The 24,089-nt window shown below is 47.5% G+C and overlaps 1 long non-coding RNA gene across 2 annotated transcripts in view; it reads right to left on the bottom strand.

Moving 5' to 3' along the window:
- Positions 1 to 23,134, bottom strand: part of LOC118015078 — a 103,063-nt gene extending 79,929 nt beyond the window's left edge. Inside the window, exons 1-3 of one of the 2 annotated variants that reach the window (XR_004680517.1) lie at positions 23,034 to 23,134; positions 17,854 to 18,114; positions 9,565 to 9,664 (exon numbers count right to left, since the gene is read on the bottom strand). This is a non-coding gene — a long non-coding RNA (uncharacterized LOC118015078). The remainder of the gene's footprint in view (positions 1 to 9,564; positions 9,665 to 17,853; positions 18,115 to 23,033) is intronic. The other variant, XR_004680516.1, reaches the window with a different exon arrangement.
- Positions 23,135 to 24,089: the final 955 nt, after the last annotated feature.

Genomic DNA, 24,089 nt, shown 5'->3' on the forward strand with positions numbered 1-24,089 from the left:
TGGCATGTGATCAGCTGGATGCAGAGACCAAATCATCCTCTTTCTTACAGTTTGGAACCAGCAGAGGAGCTAGCGGGCTGGGTAATAGCTCAGACTGCATTTCTCCCCTGGCTGCAGGCACCCCTCGAAACCCTCACCACGCCTGCCACACCTGCCCACCCCCACCACCACCCCGCTGCCCACCAGGGAACCAGACCGCCAGCAAATGCCATAGGATCTCCCCCAGACTCCTACACACGTCGTCAGGGCATCTCATCGGTCTGTTTTCCACGGCGCTTTCCTGTACGCGTCTGCCTGCAGCCTAGACAGGAGGGTTTGTGCCGGAGGGCACAGACCGCCCTGTTCATCTTCGCAGCCCCTACGGCACTGCGCCCAGTGCTTTCTACAGGAGGCATATAGTGAATGTCTCCTGCAGCCCATGTGTGGTCATGGGAGGTGTGAGAAGGCTGATGAAATTATTCACCACTGATGAGATTTTGAATCTTAAAAAAAAAAAAAAAAATAGCTCAAATCCTCCAATAACAGAAATCACCTTTAACGAATACCCCCCCCCACACACGGTTATTTGGAGGTTGATTTAGGCAGCTCCTTAAAGCCTATCATTTCAGTGCAGGAGTTAGGTGGGTGCACTCTACAGTAAGACTGTCAGGGGTAAACCTGAGCCCCAATCTTTATTAGTTCTGTGATTTTGTGGCAAGAGACGGGCGATCTCTAGCTCAGTTACGGACAATCACAGTATTCATTTCAGAGATTTGTTGTGAAAATTCAGTAAGTTCGTTCTCATCACTTGCTTAGCACAGCGCCTGGCACACAGCCGTTGCTCGATAGTGGTTAAAAGCTGGGGACCAAAGTGAGACTGCCTCCAGGTCAAACCCTTCTGTTTCACTTAGACAAGTTACATAAACCCTCCAGGTCTCAGTTTCCTAGTCTGTAAAGTGGGGGTAATGCTACTTAGTTCATAGGGGAATGACATAGGAGGCTACCAACCCACATTAGCTCGTATCATCATCACACTCTCCCAACATGAGGTAAACAGCCTGTGGACGGAGCTGCCAAGAGATCGGGCATCAGTCACTACACTACATTCACAATATTGACAACTCCTCGCTTTTGTTTTGTACCTTAGTCTTGGATAATTTTGTAAAGCATGTTTATATTTACTATTTTACTTGGAGCCTAAAACCCTTCCAGCTCATTTTAATCCAGAGGATGCTGGTGATTCGGGAAATACATGGTTCCAGTCTGGTCACACATCAGATGACAAGGGAAAGCCAAGAATGAAGATAGTTGGGCAGAGGGAAGGAGGCGAGGAAGGAGACGTGGGGAGTTGTGAGCTTTATCTTCGTCAGTGATTCCTACCCTCTTCTGGTTGGTGGGGTTGTTCGTGGCTCTTCTGAAAATGCAGAAGCTGTGAATACTCACCCAGAAAATTGTACGCAAATGCAACATTTTCACAGCATTTGCACGGGGTCAAACTGAGATCTGTTGCAAGTGATAATTTAGCATCCCTTTCAAATGAATTTTTTAATAAACACTTGTTTAATATTCATTACTAGTGACAGGGGAAAACTAATTTTATATTCATAAAACTCATGTCCTCTTTGTGTTTGCAATTAGAATTTATCACATACATGCCGTTTTCTGAACTTCTTGAACCCATTTAAAAATTAGTTAAATAAATGACTAATTTCTGGTAGTTAGCACAACCCCCTGAAATACTCCATTGACTGCGAGCATTGAGCAGCTGTCCACTGGCTGGGCATGATGCAGAAATACTCAACAGAAAGGACCCCAGTGAGGGACATTCTCTTTGTTTGCTTGAGGCTGAGAGCAAGGGCAGCTGAAGTGTTTCCACTCAGGTGCCATCTTTCTGACTTACTCTCCTGCGGTTTGGGGGGCACTTTATAGATGGAGACCTCAGCACCTGCTGACCTCCCTATCCTTTAATCCATACCTGGGTTCAGGGCCCAGGTGAAGACCCACGGGCTGGACAGTCAGGTTTAAACACCAAGGAGGTGATTAGGAGCTCTTCCTATATGCAAATGTCTCACTCCTCCCCTGAAGTTCAAGGTGATGGGAAGAGGGGCTGGGGAGGGGAGAGAACAACAGGAAAACTGTGACGCTCCCTGCAAGCCAAGGAGAGAGAATTCATTATGCCTCCCCGGAGGCTTTGAGAAGGGGACTCGTGCACCCACACATCGTCTGCAGTGCTGACACCCCTGACCGCAGGCCCGAGCCGCTCCCCTCTGCCGGTCTGGGCACGCGCCTCTGGTTCAAGTACCAGGTCGGGGCGCAAGCTGTGGAGGGCCGAGGGCGAACACGCTGGGGGAGCGGAGAGCGCACTGAGTCATGCGTCTGCTGCACATGCGCAGCAGCCGGCGGAGTCCGGCCAGGCTGCGGAGGCCGGCCGAGGGGTCGGGTGGGTGAGAGGGCAGGGGGAGTTTTCCCAACAGCTTTCAGAGCCAGGAATCCACGGGTCCAACGTTATGAAGATTTGGTTCATCCCCCAAACACAGGGTGGTGCTTGTCAGCAAGTTCACGCCACAGTGAACGCTTTGTGCAGCCAGCAGGATCCAGTCAGAGGGCTGGGGCCCCCAGGGCTGTCGGGTGCGGGCGTCCAGGTGGTTTTGCTGATGCTGACCAACTCGGTGGTGGGGCAGGCAGAAAAGACGGCCTCTAGGCTGCTCCCCGGCCGGGCAGGCAGCCGCGGTTTGTCAGTATTGGGACGGTGACACGCCTCAGTGGAGAAGGCAATGCTCAGTAAAGCAGTGGCTCTCAAAGTGGGGCCCTCGCGGCAGCTAGCTGCATCGTCTGGGAACTCGTAAGGGAAGCACCTTCTCGGGCCCACCCAGGTGCACTGAATCAGAAGCTCTGGGGGTTACGGCGTAGGGTACTAATCCTTCCAGAGGATTCTGATGCATGCCCAAGTTTGAGAGTCACCGAGATGGGCCCCACGGTCATGTCCTAGCCTGCCTTCTCCATGCGCCATGGGGGCTCCTGGGGGCAGGCAAGGATCTAGTTGTGCAAGATTCCCCCCAAATCACATACCCACCCCAGGTTTCACTCTTGGGGATCAGTGCAGGCCAAAGGCTTGTCTGTTAACCCTGCACTGCCCACAGCAGCAGGGGGGTGGGACCCAGGAGTGCAGGTAGGAAGGCTGTGTGCCTGAGGATTGCGCTGGTCCTGGCTTCTGGAAGGAGCTGAGGAGGGTGACCCCACACTCACCCAGGTCCTCGGGGAAGACATGGCTGAGGGGCTTCTGAGCAGGAGGGCGGGGTTACAGATGCTGGGGGATAAACCTGCTTCCCTCGTCCTCTCTGGTGGCCCAGTTACTCCAAGGCTAAAGCAACAGGGAAGGTGGCCTGACATTTCTGTGACATCCTAGTAGCTGAGGCAGGATAAATGTTCATTGCTAGAGACCCCAGGCTTTGCCTAGACATGGAGGCACCCTGTGCTTTCGCCTATGAGCCAAGGGACCAGTCCTGGGGGCCAAGGAGGCTTTATAAGCTCATGTTTGTAAGGTACAGGTGGAGGTACTCTCTCAGGCAACATCCAGCCGAGGGGACTCAGCCCCCAGGAGTCCAGAGCCTGCAGAGACAGGAGGAGCACAGAGTAGCACGCACACCTCCTCCGGAGGGCCCACCTCATCCCTCTCAGGGCAGGACCTGCACTCAGAATGCTACAGCAGAGGAATCAAATAAGTGCAGAACGCACATTGTCTGAGCTATCTGTCTTCATCTTGAGCCTCTATTTACTGGAACAGATTCCTTAGCAGCATTTCCACTGGGAGAGTCCAAAATAAAAACACAACCAAATAAACAATTCCCAGAATAAAGTCCTACAGCTCACCAGTTTTCACTTTTAGACATCCATTTGGCTGGAGGGCCGTACTGTCTTTGCATAATGGAATGGTGGGGCATATAAGCCCTGGAGTCAGACCATTTGGGTTTATAGCCCAATTCTGCCGTTTACCAGCTGTGTGACCTTAGGCAGTTTACTTAACCTCTCTGTTCTCAGTTTCTCCCTCTGTAAAACAGGGTTATTAATATCAGCTACCTCACAGGGGCATTATAAAAATGAAACGAGTAAATATTCATAAGATGCTTAGAAAAGTAGTTGGCGCATAGCTATGTGTGTGTTATATGAGCGTCACGCATGCTACATGAGTTTTAAATAAGATTTCAAAGGACGTTGTGGTGGCCTTCTAATGCATCCACGTGGCTAGGCTAAACTACATTTCCCAGAATTTCCTTCACTGTATATTTTGGTTAGAGTAGGCCACAAGAGAGATTCTTAAGCCAAGACCTGGAGGGTGGAAGTGAATTGGCAACCAATTTGCAGCTCGAATTACCTGCTGGTTCCTCTCCTGGTGCGAGCAGCCACCAGAGATGCACCTGCTCGGCCTTCCCCTGCATCCTCCTTCAGCGGCTTGGACTCCCAGGCCAGGTAGGGTGTGTGTGTGTGTGCGTGTGCATGTGTGTGTCCCCATGACCACAGGCAGACCTGCCCACCACACCACCGAGGGCAGAGGCAGGAGCCCGCACAGCTTCCACTCCGTCCCCGTGGGGCCCAACTCGTGCTGTGGCTCCCCATGCCCTTGCTCTTCTTGACGGCCTGCCCTCTGGACTTCAGGCTGATCAATAAGAGGTCCAAAAACAGTGAGCATGGAAAATAGGGTAGAAAGTGATCAAATGAATAGAAAGTAACTTTCTCAAGCTGAAGAACATAAATCCTCATGGTGAAATACTTATACTATGCCAAGGACCCTTGCTAACGGATAAGTATAGAAAAAGGGGGGAAAGGGGGGAAATGGGACAACTCAGAGAAGGGCAGTTCTCAAAGCGACAAACATCCAAAAGGATACACAAACTCAGCAGAGAAATGCAAATTAAACTAACTTGATACCTACCAGCCTGGAAAAAATGAAGATTCCCGCCCCCCAACCCGTGGATGCCCGAAACCACAGCAAGTAAGGAACCCTATCTCTACCATGTCTTTTCCTATAGGTTCATACCTAGGATACAGTTTGATTTATGAATTAGGCACAGTAAGAGATCCACAGCAATCAACAACTGTAACAACATACTGTAATACAAGTTATGTGAATGTGGTCTCTCTCAAAATATCTCATCCTTCCGTACTCACCCTTCTTGGGATGACGTGAGATGATAAAATGCCTACGTGATGAGATGAAGCGGCGTGAGTGACCTGGGCGCCGGGACGTAGCTTTAGGCCACTACTGACCTTCTGACCTCCCGTCCCAAGAAGTACCATCTGCCTTCAGGGGGCGGTGACCTCGGGGACCCGGGGAAGGGAAAGCGCGGACAGCAGAACGGCGGGTAAGGGGGGGCCAGTGCGTCTGGAGCGCGTGTTGGCCGCGCTGCCGAGCAAAGGGAGCTCTCCTGCATCGTTGCTGGAACTGCGAATGGTTCCAGGCATTTGGGCATTTGGGAAAGCGATGTGACAACAGCTATTACGATGACAGATTTGAAGTTTTGACTCAGCGATTCCACTCCTGGGATTCTGCCCCACAGAAGTGAAAGCACCCAAGGCTCACGTACAAGGATGTTTACAGCTTCCTCGTTGGCGACGGCAGAGGCCGGGGACGGGGAGGGGAGAGGCAGGATCACTCAGGGTGAGGCAGGGCGACACTTCATCATCGGGCTGGGGGCAGAGGACACCCGCCACCTGGCTGGGCAGCCCGTTCTGTGCCTCACAGCCTCCTTGTGGACACAGGCTTCTGTCTAGATGTCGGCACTGGAAATGCGAGCTGCTTTACCTTTACTGCTCTTCCCAGGCAGACGTTTGTTTTTAAATAGATTGCTCCTTTCAGAGCAAGGCTTGGATCTCACTGTTCGGTCATTTTATTCCAGAGTGGATACAATAGTTTACCTTAACTCACCCCGGGGACTGTGGGTGCTGAGCCCTCCTGGAGAACTGTCAGCTGAGCCACAATGCCCACCGACTGCACAGACCCTCTGCTTTGTAGGAAGACTGAGAAGTAAATAAAAATCCTGCTGGGAGCCAGCCTTTAGTCATCTGATCTCACCCAGACTCGTCACTCTATCACCCGAGTCGAAATAAAGCACTTCTAGTTCAACTCACTGCTCAGGAAGAGAGATGCTTATTTGATCCCAAAATGAAACCCGTGATTCCGCCAAGAGCCGACTCTGCTTTGGGAGTGTTTCCAGAATCCCTGTGCTTCATTCTACTTGGTATTAGGCAACCTGTCTCTCTCTCTCCTCCCTGGGAAGACAGCCTGGGATCCAGGCCCAAGTGTTCAAGATGTGGTCGTGTGTGGTTTTAAGGCAGAGTGACAGGACGGCAGAGTCACCCAGAGGAAAGGGACAGGCTAGCCTGGAGCCCGCTGTGGATTCTTCGGCCAGAAAGTCTCTCTGTGCACTGGCTGTGGCCTCCCCTCCCTACCCCCCCCAGGCCTCTGGTCCAAGCTGCCTAGGTATTGCCCACTGATAAAGCTCCTCTCCTAAGATCCCTCCAAAGGAAGGGAAACACGTGGAGGGAGGGGGCTCTTCATGGAGCACAGACCAAACCGCAGGCCCTGCAGAGCCGGGGTCTGCACACGCCCTTCTAGAAGGCTGATGGGAGAATCTGGACGCCCACGGGTCCTGTCTCTGGTTATGTGTTGTTCTCTGCAGCTGCACCTTCCTCTGATGAAGCACATTCCTTACCACTGCCATGTGAATTGTGCCATTCACCCCAATCCCTGGTGCAGGGCGGTGGGGCGGTCAGAAAGGACACACCTTGCTGGGCAGGGCACAGGGTCTGCCGTCCTGACAGCGGTCCTGCTAGCAGGCCACGGCTTCTTGGGCTCCCACAGTGGTGTCGGTGACACACAGGGGCACCTGGGCACACAGCGGACAACCCTGCAGGTTTCTCCTCGCACGCCTGCTACCCACCGACGGCCTGAAGGCTGCTCTCATGAACCCTAACTTATACAGGGGCAGCCTGACGTACGGGAAGGTAAGTGACTTATCCCAGGTCACTGGGCCGGAAAGTGATAAAGACTGGAATTTAAATCCAAAGTTATCTGACTGGACAGCCTGACGGCTTTGCTTTATTCCCCTGGGCTGCTTTCCTGAACAAATGGGACCGGAGAACGACCAAGGACAAGCAACAGCTTTTAAGGACTGAAGGGCTGTGAGGAAGGGGGGACAAAAAAAGGAGAAGCAGCAGCGGCGGCAGCAAAAGGCGTTTCTTCTCAGAAGTCTGGGAGGAATATATGCTCTGGAACCAGAAGATGAATGTGTGAGTGGATAAATGAATGTATTCCCTCGATACGAACTGAGCCATCCTCTGCCGCTTCCTTGCCCGTTTTCTCTTCTCTCCTACCCCGTGATCCCCTCTGCCGCCCCCGGGGGCTGCCACCACTCCCTTTCTGGGGCAGCATGGTGAGGGCACCCCAGGAGGGGCGAGAAGCCTGCACGTTGAATCCCGAGACAAGCGGCTCATACTCTCAGAGCTTCGGGTGCCTCCTCTAAGGGGGGTGAGAAGCACACCTCCAGAAGCTCTGGAAATCCACAGGACCCCTTTCTCCCTCCAGCCCTAGTCCTTGCATTTTAAAGTCAAGGCTTTTAAGGTTATTGCTTCTCTACTGGGATTTAAGAATGCCTCCTTAAAAATCAGAGGACAAGAATCTGACACCCTGTTCTTTAAGTGTCTGCCCTCTCTTCCCTGAATTCTGTACCTGAGTGGTGGCCTGAGGGCCCTGCTATAAGGATGCATGCCAGAGATAACAATTCCTCGTCCCTCAAACCTTATACAGCCATCTGCAGCCACCATACACAGCCGCTATGGGATGTGCGCCGCCCCCACCAGGCAAGGGGATGTGGGCAGGACTGTAATACTAGCCGCGTGGTAGGCAAAACAAATGTTCAATAAATATTTGTGACGGATTGACTCCTTCTATTCCCATCTATGAAAGAGAATACTACTGTAAAAGATATCACTGTGGGAGTTCTCTCCCTACTCCTCACAAAGCATTTTACAGACATCCATTGTTGAAGGAACACCAGACTCACTTTGTAAACTGGGACAGGAATGGCCCAGAGAGTCCGTGCCTCGTGCCTCCCTACACACAGCAGTGAGTATGGACATGGGGGTGCAGAAAGAGAAAATGGACCATCTGGAACCACTGAGAGACAGGAGGAAAAGTTACAGCCCAAGTACCACAACCTTTCTTGAGTGCAGTTTTTGCATTTCATCTGGGGGTATGAGTCATTTCCCACTTTCTTCCCCTCAGCCTCCCCGAAGTCCAAGTTAACCAAAAAGGATCTCCAGATGGCTCACCCACGATCAGGTCTCCTCTGATTGTTCCGGGAGGATTAATTAGTCACCACCATGAGTACCAAGACCAAATCAAGAGGCAATATGGCAGAAAGAGAGAGAGGGAGGGAGTACTCGCCTGCCAATGAGGGGACCGCAGAAGGGCATGTGGCAGACACAGATGGTGTGCCATTCAGGAACTCTTCTGAGAAATGCCAACGTAGGTTGGACCAGGTGTGCCGCATAGTCCAGCCTGATGATTCATGGTCCTGGCCGCACCAGAACCACCTGGGGAGCCTTAAACCTACTGATGCCCAGGCCCTGCCTGAGATACCGATGTGAGTCGTGCATCGGAGCCTGATTTCCACATTTCTTTTTTTAAAGCTCCCTGGATGATTTCAGTATGCACTTAGTGTTGAAGAATGCTGTTGTAGTGTCTATTTATTCAAGCTGCAGTCAAGATTGATGGCTTTTCCCCCAAGTATTTCTTATCTATCTGCCCAGTCCTGCATTAGACACGACAGAGAAACCAAAGAAAGGTGAAACTGGAAGGAACTTCGGTTTGGGAAATCAAATGGTTTGGGTCCAACTCTGCCACTTCCCAGCTGTGTGACTTTGGGGGAGTCACTTAAATTCCTTGGTTCTCAGTTTCCACACCCCGAAAGAGCTCGGGAAAGGGCCCAGAGAAACAAAAATGAGAAAACCTAAGGTTTACTCCTTCCTCAGCTCTTAAGCCACCTGAGTCCTCATCAAGAACAACGAACTATTTCCAGAATTTTCCTTCCTGTTGGAGCAGTGACATGCATTTCTAAAGCTTCTCCTAATATTTCAGTGATTTACTAGAATTTACGCCCGATAACTCCATGGCTCTGATTCGTCTTCCTCTGCTTCTTTGCATTGTTCTGATCCCCTCCTCATGGAATACCCCCCTCCCAACCACCACCCATCCCTGAAATTCCAAGGCAAGTTCCTCCTCCCCTTGAACCCCTGTTGGGGATTAATTCTGATCCCACGTACTACTCTCTCATCTTAGCAGCTCATTGTCCCCTCACTGCAACATGTGTTATTTTCTCCTCTACTTTGACTCCTTGAGGGGTCATAAAACAAGTGTTCTCACCCTTCTATTATGCTCTCTACTAATTACGGAGCACGTACAATGTGCTGGGCACTGGCTAGGTGCTTCACTTCTGTCGTTTCTAATCTTCAAAGCAACCTGTAACAGAAGCTGCCCACATTGCACAGAGGAAGAAACGGAGGCTCTGAAAGACAACGTAAGCTTACCTGAGGTCCTGGTGTAGGAGTCAGGGCTCAGCCCCGGATCTGTCTGGCTCCCCAGTCCATGCTCCTTCCATCACCTAACTCTGCCTCTGCAGCAGAACGTCTGTCAAATGATGGATTTAAATATCCATGAGGAAATATAAGTAATATATGTATAAACGACAACTTGAGGGAAAAGCAGGGAAATCTCTTTGGTATCTCCTCTGAACAAGAAATTGATACACTGACCCAGCCCCAGCTTGAACATCTGCTTGAGGTATTTGTCAATAAAGCTTGCAGATTATGTCCAAGCTGACATAGCCACTAAACTGACATAGCGATTATAAATTCCTTGAGGGGGTGGCATTACGAAGCAGAAAGAAAACAGGACTAAAATTAAGGGTCCTGGGTTCTAATCCCATCTACCTTTGCTATGAAATTGTTGTGTGACCTTAAATAAGTCATACAACCTCTCTGGGCTTCCATTTTTCTGAGGACAAAAGGAAGGGGTGAACTACATTAGCAGTTTCAGACCTGGGTTTGAGAGGCAGAACCTTTGTGGTAGAGGTGTTTTGGTTGAAGAACAGGATGACAGGGAGACCCATATCCGTAGGGACCTCCACTTCTCCTTCCAGGAAATCCCAGAGGTAACCCCAGGGACCCGTTTGAAATCCACTGGGCTAGAAGATGTCCTAGAAAGGCCTATGATCCTATCTCTCACTTGCTTGGGACAACCCCTCCAAGCAGTATTTTCTGCACTTAGGTGCTTACTGAATACTTTCAGTTGCTCAGTGGGAACTGTTGCTGGATAATGTCCACCAGGCACATCCTCCTAAATGCACTGCTACTCCCTCCCCCCTGACTTCTCCTGGCATCCTGTCATTGATTAGTTCTACTTGGCAACTTTGTCTTAATTTCCAATCCTCTCTGCCAAGTGCTTCTTTTCAAAGCCAGGGATGAGCTGGCTTTGAGGGCAATGATGCATATGTCCACTGAGGATTCTAAAAAGGGACTTCCCGAAGTATGCATTTCTGTGATTTCCATGACCCTACTCTACCAGAAGCCCTTGGGCCACCTCACTCAGCCCTAAAATGGAAGAGTAATATTTACTCCATCAGTTAAGCCTGCTCCAGACCCCATTAAGGAGGAGGAGACAGGGTGTTTCCGCATCGATGAATCCTTTATTAAACTTTTTTATACCTCGCAAGCTGTTACAGGACCTAAATCAAAACCAGGAGGTTATGGCTACAGGGAGAAATAGAGTTGTCTCCAACTCTTTTGTGTCAGTTTGAGTCTTCTCAGAGGCAGATACCAAAATGGGATTAGGGGTGCCTGGGCAGCTGAGTCGGTTAAACGTCTGCCTTTGGCTCGGGTCATGATCTCAGGGATCATGAGATGTGGGATCAAGTCCCACATCAGGTTCCCTGCTCCACGGGGAGTCTGCTTCTCCCTCTGCCTCTCCCTGCTGCTCATGCTCGCTAATAAACAAAATCTTTCAAACAAACAAACAAAATGGGATTAGCTGCACCAGCAGTATGTTACAGGAAACACCTGTGAAGGATAAAGGGGAGAGATCAGGAGTAAGCCGGGAGGGGCTTCAGGCCACAGTGCAGGTCTACCACCTGAGAAAGCACAGTGGGAGGGAGGAACACTAGACACAACAGCCTCAGACTGCAGTGTAGTCTTGGCCGGGCAATGAGCAGCTCCCCAGCAAAGATGACCCACCGGGCAGCATGCCCAACTCCAGAATCTCTGTCATGCTGGTCGCTGGCTGGGAGCACCTGTCGAAGTGTAGTCTTGGAGTGAATGCCATGGTGGAGACAGAAGGGGACAGCTGGAGGCTGTCAGTGACCTAAGCACCCCGCAGTTCTCTTGAAAGCCAAAGAGAGAGGAGCACCCTTGGCTGCCACATCCACACTCTTGATTCAACTGATTTCACCCAAATGACCCCCCCAAATTACACAGCACCCTTGTCACACGTGATACTCTGTTGGAAAGTGGCCCATTTGCTGGCTCTGGGCATAGTCAGAGATGATTAGGTGGCAGCCTTTGAGGACCTGGAAGTGCCCAATTCTCTCAAAACATCCCCACCTTCACCCGATGTGCTCTTGGACATTTAAGCCACCATGTTGGGTGAAGGCCCTTTTGAAATGCAAGTGTAATGATAGGGTCTCTCACACTGAAGAGCACATTTCAGCTTAAATCCTTGGAAATTTCACTGGACCAGGACAGCAGCTCTGGAAGAAAACCTAGGAAGGTATCATTTCTCCCTCTTATGGATGGGAAAGCTGGGGCTCAGAAAGGCTGAAGTGACTAGCCCAAAGGCACAGGCTGAGTAAATGACAGAGGGCTGGAATAAAGGCAAAGTCCTGGCCTCCTTAACACACTCAACAAATGTTTACTGAGCACCTATTATGTTTCCAGCACTAAGAATACAGCTATGTCTTGTTGACAGACATCTCTGCCTTCGGGGAGCTTGCACTGTTGTTGGGAGAGAGAGGCAATATACATATAAATGGATTCATTTCCAACAGGTAAGGGATGAAGAAAATAGAGCAACAGGACTGAAGGGACTGAGAGAGGAGAGATGTGCCCCAGCAAGGGGCACTGGGGGAGGCTTCTCAGAGAGAAGAGTGCTGTCAATGGAGAGGACCAAGCCCTGTGGCAGGAACAGGCTGACCTGGGGGTGGTAAAGGGAAAGTGTGAAGACCTAGGGAACAGAGGCAGGAGATAGGCCAGAGAATTACAGTGGCTTCACAGGTCCTGGTGAGTTTGGTTTTTATTCTAGTTTCAATGGAAGCCAATCTATGAGAGATGCTAAAACAGAGGGTAAATCCTGTGAGCTGTCATATTTTCAATAAGTTTCTGCACTGGGGGTGAGGATCCATCATCTACGGTGCCTCCAGGTACAAAGATGATCACTAACTTGTTAGGAGGTGAATCACTTCACCCAGGGGATCTGTTCCTGGGGAGAAGGGAAGAAAGGAAGAGCAATACCACTATCCTTCCTCACTCTCCAACCTTGCCCTGCGTAGTGCTCAGGCTTTCTCTCAAAATCATGCTTCTTAACCTTGGCTCTCATGGGAATCATCTGGAGCATTTAAAAACACACACACACAAACCCGTGTGTGTGTGTAATTATGTGTGTGTGTGTAATTTAATTTAGCCTACTCTTAGCAATTCTGATTTAACTGGTCTGGGTTGAGAGACTGAATATACAAATGGACAACAGTCCGACCTTATATGACAACAGAACTCTGACCCACACCATCTGCAGTAACCAGCCCAGGAAACCAAACCACAACCTTTGTAGCAATCAGCCCCAAACACTCAGAACTTAATCAATATCTGCCAGCTCTCTTAATTTTAGCCCCTCCTTCTGACTTAGAAGCAACCAGGGGAAGTCAAATATGCATCCCTAACCAATCACACTGGATGCCCCACTTCTAGTTAGCCTACTTCCAGCTTCCCCATTTCAAGAACCCCAATGAGGGCATACCTGAAAGCCTTCCTTTTTCTCCACTCCTCTGCCTGCCTTTGAGTCTCTACCAAATACAAGTGATGGTGGTGTTTGATTCTCTTATAGTGCAAGCTCTGAATAAATAGCCTTTGACCTTATTTGATTGCTCTTCACTTATTTGCACAAGATGCAGCTCAGGAATTGGTGTTTTAATTTAAAAGTTCTCCGAGTGGTTCTAATGTACAGCCAAGGTTGTGAACCATGGCTCTAAATAAGTGGTTCTTTAAAAAAAAAAAAAAAAGATTTATTTATTTGAGAGAGAGAGAGCATGTGAACAGGGGGGAGGAGTAGAGGAAGAGGGGGAGAGAGAATCCTCAAGCAAACTCCCTGGTGAGCACAGAGCTCAATGTAGGGCTTGATCCCAGGACCCTGAGATCATGACCTGAGCTGAAATCGAAAGTCAGACGCTCATCCGACTGAGCCACCCAGGCACCCCTCTATATAAAGTGGTTCTTAAAGTTTAGTCCTCAGACTAGCAAATCAGCATCACCTGATAACTTGTTACAAATGCAAATCCTATATGGCTTTTATTTTCAGGCAATTTCCTTCTATTCTCAGTTTGTTGGGAGTTTTTATCATGAAAGGACATTGAATTCAAATACTTTTTCTGCATCTATTGAGATGATCATATGATTTTTATCCTTCATTCTGTTAATGTGAAGTATATTAATTGATTTTCATATATTGAACCATCCTTGCATCCCAGGAATAAATCCCATTTAATCATGGTGCATGATCTTTTTAATGTGCTGTTAAATTCACTTTGCTGGTACTTTATTGAGGATTTTTGCATATGTATTCATCAGAGCTAATATCATACTCAATAGTGAAAAACAAAGTTTTTTCTCTAAAATCAGGAAACAAAGCAAAGATGCTTGCTGATTCTTGCTACTTCTATTCAATATAGTACTAGAATTTTTAGCCAGAGCAGTTTGGCAAGAAAAAGAAATAAAAGATATCCAAATACGAAAGGAAAATGTCTGTTCACAGATGACATATTATATAGAAAGCCCTAAAGACTACACACATACACTCATACATGTTAGAATTAATAAATGAATTCAGTAAAGTTGCAGGATGTAAAATCAACATACAAAAATCAGTTGCACTTCTGTACACTAATAATTATCTGAAAAGGAGATTAGTAAAACAATCCCATTTATGATAGCACTAAAAAGAATAAGATACTTAGGAATAAACTTCACTAAGGAGGTAAAAGACTTCTAGACTGAAAACTACAAAACATTGATGAAAGAAATTGAAGAAGACACAAATAAAAGAAAGACATCCTCTTTTCATGAACTGGAAGACTTAGTATTGTTAAAACTCCCATACCATCCAAAACAATCTACAGATTCAATGCAATTCCTATCAAAATCCCAATGGCATTTTTTACAGAAATGAAAAAAATACTAAAACGCATATGGAGCCACAAAAGACCAAGAACAGCCAAAACCATCTCGAGCAAGAAGAACAAAGCTGAAAGTATCACACTTCCTGGTTTCAAAATATGTCACAATGCTACAGTAATCAAAAAAGTATGGACTGGCATAAAAACAAACATATAGATCAATGGAACAGAATAGAGAAGCCAGAAATCACACATATATAACACATATCCACACACATACAGTCAACTATCTTTGACAGGGTGCCAAGAATACACAATGGGGAAATGATAATTTCTTCAACAAAACCACCAGGGACATGCAAATAAACCCACAATGGGATATCAGCTCACACCTGTTAGGATTCCCAGTAGGAAAATAAATAAATACATAAATACATAAATAAAGAAAGGCGGCAACAAGTGTTGGCTGAAGATGTGAAGAAATTGGAACTCCTTACACTGCTGGCGGAATGCAAAATGGTGCAGCCACTATGGAAGACAGCATGGAGAGTCCTCAAAAAATTAAAAATAGGACTACCATATGACCCAGCAAGCCCACTTGAAGTATTTATCCAAAAGAACTGAAATTAGGATCTCAAAAAGATATTAATTCGTACTCCAATGTTCATTGCAGCACTATCCACAATAGCCAAGATGTGGAAATCATCTAAATGTCCACTGATGGATGAATGGATAAAGAATATGCAGCATATACGTATAATGAGATATCATTCAGGCTTAAAAAAAAAAGAAGGAAATCCTGCAATTTGTGACGACGTGGATGAACCTTGAGGACCTTATGCTAACTGAAATCAGCAGTCATAGAAAGACAAATATTGCATGACTGCACTTTTTTTTTTAAAAGATTTTATTTATTTGAGAGAGAGAATGACATAGAGATAGCATGAGAGGGGGGAGGGTCAGAGAGAGAGGCAGACTACCTGCTGAGCAGGGAGCCCGACGTGGGACTCGATCCCGGGACTCCAGGATCATGACCTGAGCCGAAGGCAGTCGCTTAACCAACTGAGCCACCCAGGCGCCCGCATGACTGCACTTCTATGAGGCATATAAAATAGTCACATTCATAGAACCAGAGAGTAGAACTGTGGTCAGCAGGGGCAGGGAGGAAGGAGAAATGGGGAGTTGCTAATCAATGGGCATAAAGACTCCATACACAGGGGGAAGTTCCAGAGATCTCCTATACAACACGGTGCCTACAATTAACATATAATACTATATTGTACTATGATAATAATAAAATAATACTATATTGTACGCTTAAAAGTTTAAGAGGGTAGATCTCATGTTGTGTTCTTACAACAATAAAATAACTAGAAATTTAAAAATAAAATAAAAAAGAAATACAAATCCTTAGGCAGTATCGGACCTCCTGCATCAGACACTCTGGGGGTGAGGCCCAGCTGTTTTTAAAGCCTTCCAGATGATTCTGGTGCATGCTACAGGCTGCAAACCACTGCCCAAATAAAGTTTGAACAGATACTAAATAATATTGGTTTGAAGGGTCACCAAACCATTAGCTTCCTTAGGATGCTCGTGTGCCTTCATGTTGAAGGAATGTTCCCTTTACCCATGAGTAATAACTTACTGAGCACCTACTGTATGCTTGGTGCTATTCTAAGTGCCTCACATGCATTAAATTTCATAACACTCCTGTGAGGTAGAAACCATTATTATTCCTATTCCTAGCAGGATCCGAGCCCAGAGAGCCTGGCCTACAATGTCCCCTGTTCTGGCTCAAACTCTCAGGGAACATTTAGTTCACTGCCTGGCACAGTGTGTAATAAATTCTCATTAATTCAGAAAGTGAAATGTCAAGGATATGGGTCCTGAAAGAGAATTCTGATGGGGTGGCATGACCGGGGGGTGGGGAACTTCAGGGGTGGGCATGGGATGTAGTGGTAGGTGGGAAAGGAGAGAAGAGGAAGGGAAGGGGTAGCCAGGAGGCAATGTGGGCCAATCAGGTGCCTGGGAGAGGATACCGAAAGGAGGAAGAGAAACAGCAATGTCAAATGTCACTCCCTGCCAAGTTTTGGGGGTACCCAAGGTCAGCCATGGGGTCATGATATCCTTGGGCTGTGTCGAATTCCTGACCAGAAAGGAAGCAAGGTCAAGCCAGAGCCTCTGGGGTGCTTTGAGGGAAGTCCAGAATGAGGGGGTACAGGTTTGATTCCTCGAGGCCTTCTATCTTTCCCCTTCCGAAAAAGTCCCATATTGGGGCTACTTCTGAAGGCATCTCTACCCCAATCCATGTACCATGTCTATGCAGGGAATGCATAATTGAGATAACTAGCCAAGAACTTTGAGCCACAGACCTTCCTTTTACCAACATATTCAAGAAATTGTACAAATTGAGCTACAGACAATAGAATTGAAGAAATGAGGAAGACTGTGCCCTGCCCACAGGGAGCTCACAGTCTCATGGGGAGCCAGACACGTAAACAAACACGAAGTCAAGAGGGCAAGTTCCAGAATGGGGCATGCACGGAGCCTTGAGACCACAGGAAGGACTAACAAAAAGCTTCAGAAGAGAAGTAACGTATGAACACAGACTTAAAGGGCAAGTAAGAGTGTCAGAGACCAACAAGCTATGGAAGGGGATTGCAGGCAGAAGGAACAGCATGACCTAAGGCACAGAGTGATGAGAGTGGGGCAAACGGTAAAGAAATGAGTGCTTTCTTGGCTGATGCAAAAGCTGAATGCACAAAAAGAAGAGAGGGAAGGTGGGAGAGCTGGTAGGAGAGATGGGGAGAAAGGATGGGGTCAGATTAGCTGGGTCTTGGATAGCATATAAAGACCCACTGAAGTTGGCTTAAGCTACAGAGAAAAATGTACCATAAAGCAACAGGAAATCTCTCAGAACCCAAAGGCAGGGACACACTGGGGGGTGCCAGGAAGAACAAAAACTTGAAGTAGAAGGTCAGGATGAGTCAGCCAGGGTTCACTCTCCATCTTTTCCTCGGCTTCTCTCTGCAGACAGGAATTGGTGTCCTTCCCTCTCCCTCCAGACACCATCCAGTACAGATCACAGAATACCTGTCCTGTTCAGTGCTCTGTAGAGTGTATGTGCTACAGACTCAGGCCCAGAGGAAGTGTCCCGATTCCAGTTCTTGGGGAGAGAACTCTTGACTGGTACAGCTCCAGTCATGGGACCTCCCCTGGTCCAATCTACTAGCGCTAAGGGGTGAGGTCACGTTTTGCAAATTTGTACCTGGTAGCCCAACTCATGGAGGAGGGGACAGTGCCCAGAGAAAGGGGAATCTGTGGCTCATTTCTGGGTGACTATCCCAGAAATTCTAGACCACGGCCTTGTAAGCCACAACAAGGAGTTCAGGCTTTATCCTGTAGGCAACCGGAGGGACTAAAAGGAATGATAAGACCGAACCTGTCTTTAGCAGTGTTGCAGACGGCATGAAGGATGCATCACAGCGGGAGAGACCGAAGGCTAGGAGTCCACTGGGGAAGTGTTGAGATATCCAGGCCACGAAAGGATGAGACCCAGAGCAGCGCAAATGTGGTAAGCATGGAGAGGCCTTTTGAGGACTGAAATATGAAGACTTGGAGGATGCCTGGCTGGCTCGGTCAGTAGAGGATCCAACTCTCAATCTCAGGGTCATGAGTTCAAGCCCCACATTGGGTGTGGAGCCTACTTAAAAAAAAATAAATAAAGGGAACAAAGAAAGAAAGACATCTGAGGACTTGGTAACTGCTTGAAAATGGAGGCTGATGGTGAAGGAGCCAAGAGACTCCCTGGTTTCCTGCCTGCTGGGACAGGCAGGACAGTGATGATGCTAAGTGGGACAGGGGCTGCAGAAGAGGAAGAACCGGGGAGGGGCACATCGAATATGGAGTGTGAGGAAGTGAGGCTAAGGTGAGAGCACACTGAATCTGAGAAGTGATGAAGAAATCGATGGTTCTCACTTCTCTTCCTCCCCCAGATCCCTTGAAATAAGCTACATCGCTAACATAGGAAAACTGGGTGGCATCATAAACTGATTCTCATCTCAGTTGGTAATTGTGAAATCAGGAGGAAGCTGGGTCTAAAAGACCGAGTGTGGGCTTTGGAGTCAGTCAATGTGTGTGCCAGTCAGCTGTGTGACCTTAAGAAAATGACTCAACCTCTCTGATTCTCAATTTTCTCATATGTGAAATGGTATATCCAGCTGACCTTACAGAATTATTGTGAAGAATAAGTGTGATAATATCTGTAGAGTTCTTACAATATAGATGGCCCTCAGGAAGTAGGTCATTAGGATCATACTGTTTTTCTCCTTCACATGAGCTGGGACTTTGCCCTGTGCTGGGCAGAAATGCTATACCCACAGCCTCGGGACTGAAGCTGGGTTTCCCTGAAAAACAAGCCCATCCACTCCCTGCCATAAATGCCCCCTGAAATCAAATTAATCAAACCTACTTACTATTTAACTGAACTCTTCTCTATATAGCTATGGAATCCTAAATGGATTCAAAATTTGGGTCTGTACTAGCAATCAACTGACTGAAGGAACTGATGAATTCAACTATGTAGATCAAACTGATGCTGACCACAATAATAATAACCATCTATGTTGGCTGCTCACTGCACGCTGAGCACTGTTCTGGGGCTTTACAGAGTATAAACTCATTAAATCCTCACAAACGACTCCATGCAGTCAGTACTATCATCATCATCCCCATTTTGCAGATGAGGAAACTGAGTTCACAGGCCACAAATTCTGCATAATTCACACTCTTGTCTTTCACTGTTCTTCCAGAGTACATCTTGCTGTTCAAGTGAGCCTTGCTTCCCAAGCCTGTCTCAGCCCAGTGCGAGGTATGTTGAGCATAACTTTTTTGGGATTGAGTCCCTCTTTAAAACAAATGAGAGCAGTTAGATCCTTCACCGGCCCTCATGTGCATTCGAATATTCTCTTAGGAGGAGGAAAGTGAGTCCTACTTAGGGAGCAGAGGTGGTTATGGCATTTTTGAGCCATCCCGGTGCCCTACTTCCTGTCACACTTTGGGGTGGAGGCTTGTCTCAGGCGACCCAGTCTCAGAACTATGTAACTCGATCAAGATTCTTAACCTTGAGGGGTCAAGGGCCCCCTTGAGAATCCAGGGAAAGCTGCGGTCTCTGTCCTCATTAAAATGCACATTAAAATGCAGGACTTTACATAAAATCGCATGTAGTTTGGGAAGGGCATAGATCCCCTGAAGCCCCTCCCTGAGCCCCAAGTTAAGAAGTTCTGACACAGAAGATAGACCAACCAGGTACTTTAATCATCCCTCCAAATTCAGTCTCAGCCTATTAATTTGTAATGTAACTCCCTGGAAATCTCTCTGTAATACTGAAATTCATATGCTGATTGTGCTCTGCCCTTGAGACACTTAGGAAGTTAGCTGCAGAGAGCGCTTTGGACGGGCAGGCACCATTTCTCACCCGACATGGCATTATATCAGGAGTTATGCCCTGCCTTGCCAGCCTGGGGTACAGACTAATGTATCTCTGAAAATTCAAGTTCGATGACTCTAAGCCCTCCTCTTGATTATAATGGAAACTCCTTCTTATTAAAAGATTGTCCTACCCAAAATAATTTCTGAAACCCCTGAGAAATGGTTACACAGTCTACAGTCAATCCTTCTAACTGCTTCTGAAGCCCACCCCACCACCTTCTGGGACAGCGGTTGTGCTGGTCAATATATGAAATGCTCCATGCCCCTGAGTAAGTCCGCAGTTCAATAAGGAGTTCTCTTCAAACTCCTTAATTTGAAGAGTCACTGATAATATCCCACCCTGTGGGCACGGCAGCAGCGATGGATGGGGATCTTAATCTTGTTTCCACTGACTAGTTCTTCCAGCTAACTCATTGCTTCACGTATTACTCAAGTGGTAGATAGTAAAGACATTCCATTGAATCAGGATCTATGGCATGGAGCTGCTCATAAGCTCACTATTCAGGAACAGAAGTATATAAATACAACATATTTACTTATGCATTGAACCATTCAAGTGATAAATGATCTGTAATGATTTCAAGTCAGCACACATTACATACATTTCCTCCAGCTCTTCCCAGCAGGACAACTGCAGTCCACAGATTAAGTAGGCAGGAGTCAGGGGTCAGGATGGGAAGGGCTTGGTCCAAAGACATCTCTCTTCTATGCTTCCCCAGGGCCTGAGTTTAATAATTGCAGTACACTCGTACCCTAGGGGAGGGTACCTACCTAGCTGGCTAATCGTTTCACACTCTCTTGTGAATGTGTTTGACTAGACAGCTATACCTCCAGGGGCTCACAGGTCATCCACAGCTGAGAGACTAGAAAGATTAATTGGAGGATTGAAAGGAAGACCTAAGCAAAGCTGGAAAACCATAGCAGGATGTTCAGGGCAGCCAGAGAGCAGTGAGTATCTGGGGGCTGAGGTTCCCATCACATCAGATGGGAATGATGGAGAAAGGAGAGAGACAGAATATCGAAGACAAACTTCACCTCATTCATAATTAGGCCCAAGGCCAGTACTTCTCTTTCCAGACTCACCCAAGAAGTACCTAAACTAATAAATGCCTATTTCTACAAGGGTCAGGTGAAACTTCTTTCCCCAGAGCTTGATGTCGTTTAGGTCCTGCCTGACTTCTTCACATTGGACCTGTGATAAATGCTCATTTGCAAAGTCATTCTACAATCCCTTGCAAAACAAACCACCCAAACATAGTGGTTAAAACAACAACCATAGCTATCTTGAGTAACTTTCAAGCCAAGTATTTGAACCATCTATCCTGAAACTAGAGACAAAAATTATCTGTAAGGCACCTGGGTGGCTCAGTTGGTTAAGCGACTGCCTTCGGCTCAGGTCATGATCCTGGAGTCCCGGGATCGAGTCCCGCATCAGGCTCCCTGCTCGGCAGGGAGTCTGCTTCTCCCTCTGACCCTCCTCCCTCTCATGCTCTCTGTCTCTCATTCTCTCTGTCTCAAATAAATAAATAAAATCTTAAAAAAAAAATTATCTGTAAACATTGAACTCAAGTCAGTAGTTTCATTTTGCTTTTTTCTCCTGCAGAGGTATGGGTTAACTATTTTGAAACTACTCTCTGTATATTCTAGGATTAAGAAAACAAAACAATATATCATGGATGATAGGAGCCAGGTTTTTTACTGTTGGAAAAGGAAGTCATAAACATGGAAAGGGAGCGAGTTAAAATGAAGCTCTGTGACGTTAGGTTGGAATTAGAGATATCAGTATAAACTTATGGTTTGAACTAATGGTTTTTAATGCAGACAGATAGATATAAAACAAAGTGTGGGTGTATGTGTATGTGTGTGTGTGTATGTGTGTATACAGAGATACTTCCTAGGTCTGCCCAGTAAGAAAGCTAAAAAGCATTGACACTCCAGTGGCCATGGGCTTCCCTGGCACCCAGGTCTTGGTATCTAAATACCTTCCCCACTAAAAAGAAAGAGGGCACCTTAGGACAATGGTTGTTGCCAAGGCTGGGGCAGGGCAGTAAAACATAAGAGGCCCCAAAGACCAAACCTGGGACAATTTAAGCGTCAGAATAATTCATAATAGTAATAGATTATTGATTCAAATAAGAATGAATTAGTTAAAACTGATTTAAATAAGTAAGCAGGGGAAAAGGAAAGCTCTTTCTTTTTTTTTTTTTAAAGATTTTATTTATTTATTTGAGAGAGAGAATGGAAGAGAGAGAACGAGATGGGGGAGGGTCAGAGGGAGAAGCAGACTCCCTGCCGAGCAGGGAGCCCGATGCGGGACTCGATCCAGTGACTCCAGGATCATGACCTGAGCCGAAGGCAGTCGCTTAACCAACTGAGCCACCCAGGCGCCCAGGAAAGCTCTTTCTTACAGTAGAATACTAATAAATGCAGAAGGAAGGATGAAAATTAGAAAGTCAACATTTGGCGATCATCATGGTAATAACTGGTTCATCAACTGAATCATCAAATCATCCATGACTCCTAAAGCTAGTGGATCAAAGTGTCACGAGAAACAGGATGTTCACAGGGTCTCAACATATCTAACTCTGGGGGATACTTATTGAGAAAGAAAACTATAGTAACTTTATATGGACAAAACCGTCAGACACCATCATAATCCCGCTCAAATTTAACATCACCTGATCCGTTCTCTCATATTTCTGCCAGAAATGTATAGCCTGAAGGTAATGAGAAAACACCACAGAAACCCAAACTGAGAGACACTCTACAAACTCCCGCCCTTCTCTGCCTCCTAGACCATCCACACCCAAGGACTGGGCAATAAGAACGCGTGCTCGGAATAAACAGCCTTGGGCACCGTCCCATACCGTTGTCTGTAATAAACTTGCGGATTCATTTCGTCAGCCAGGGGGGACTCGGAGCTTGCCAGGTGCCGGGCCTCATGAGAGGCCCTGGGGTTACCACACCGAGCAAAACCCGACTCGGGCCTTGCGTCCCGGGCTGCTAAGGACAAGTCAGCCGTCAGTGGCGGCGTTACTGTCTGCCTAGTCCCTGTACTAAGGCAGGGAACGTACACATTTCCTGGAGCACTTTTTGCTGAAAGAGTTCAATTCCTTTTTAAATCTCACTTACCCCGAAAAGCCAAGTACTCGGAAGATCTCTGCTCCCAGCCTGCCCCCACCTGGCCCCAGCCGCCAGCGCCGAGCGCGCCGGGCAGCGCCGCCGCACCGGGGGGGCGGGGGGGGGGCGGGGGGGCGGGGGGGCGGGGGGCGTGTCTGCCCCGCCTCTCCGCCTCACTCTGATTGGCTAACGGTCCCTCCCCTTCTTAGTATTGCTTTCACCTGTTGGGTTGGTTTGGCTCCCAGCCCTCTTCCTGCCTCTGGTCACAAAAAGATAATTAACAGAGATTAAGAGAAAATAAGTGGTTGGCTAATGATTAAGTAGCCTTTCCCAAGAGCACTGAAGACAAAAAATTGTACACAGCTCTCTCCCCATTAGGTCACGCAGGCCTGTAAACTAGTGAGGGGTTTTAAATCTCTCCAAAGGGAGCAAGAGTGGAAAATGTACAATTTAAACCGAAACAACTCCTCTTGCGCCCTAAGAGCGTGATGGGGTTGGAATGTGCCTTCATTCCCACTGACATCCTTCCTAGGGAAAATCGAAGCGAGAGCAGAGGCACTGAACACACGGCCAAGGCTTTTATGAGTGTCTCTGGCCTTACATATTAGACAACAGTGCTCTGTTTGGGTTATTGTTGTCCTGGGGGTTACAGCTGGAAGGGGATGAAAACATAGGGAAGCAAAGCAAACACTGGAATACACTCTGTGAGTTGTTTGAAATCCTTATGTCTATTCATTTCACACAAAAAGAATTTTTGTGTTTTTAAATTTAACGCTGAAGAGTCTCGACTCCTTAAAAAACAAACATGAGCTGTGGTCTGAACGTTTGTGTCACTGCGAAATTCCTGTGTTGAAATTCTAACCCCCAAGGTGATGGTATTCAGAGGTGGAGCCACAGGAAGTAACTGGTTGGAGAGGGTGGAGCCCCCATGCGCGGGATCAGGGTCCTTATGAAAGAGAGCAGAGAGCTTGCTTGCTCCTTCCGCCTTGAGAAGCCGTGGTGAGAAGACCACCATCAGAACACCACCGAGGAAACCAACCCTCAACAGACACCAAATCTGTTGGTGCC

This window comes from Mirounga leonina, unplaced genomic scaffold, assembly GCF_011800145.1.
Source record: "Mirounga leonina isolate KUSES-001 unplaced genomic scaffold, KU_Mleo_1.0 Mir_165, whole genome shotgun sequence".
Lineage (NCBI taxonomy): Eukaryota > Metazoa > Chordata > Mammalia > Carnivora > Phocidae > Mirounga > Mirounga leonina.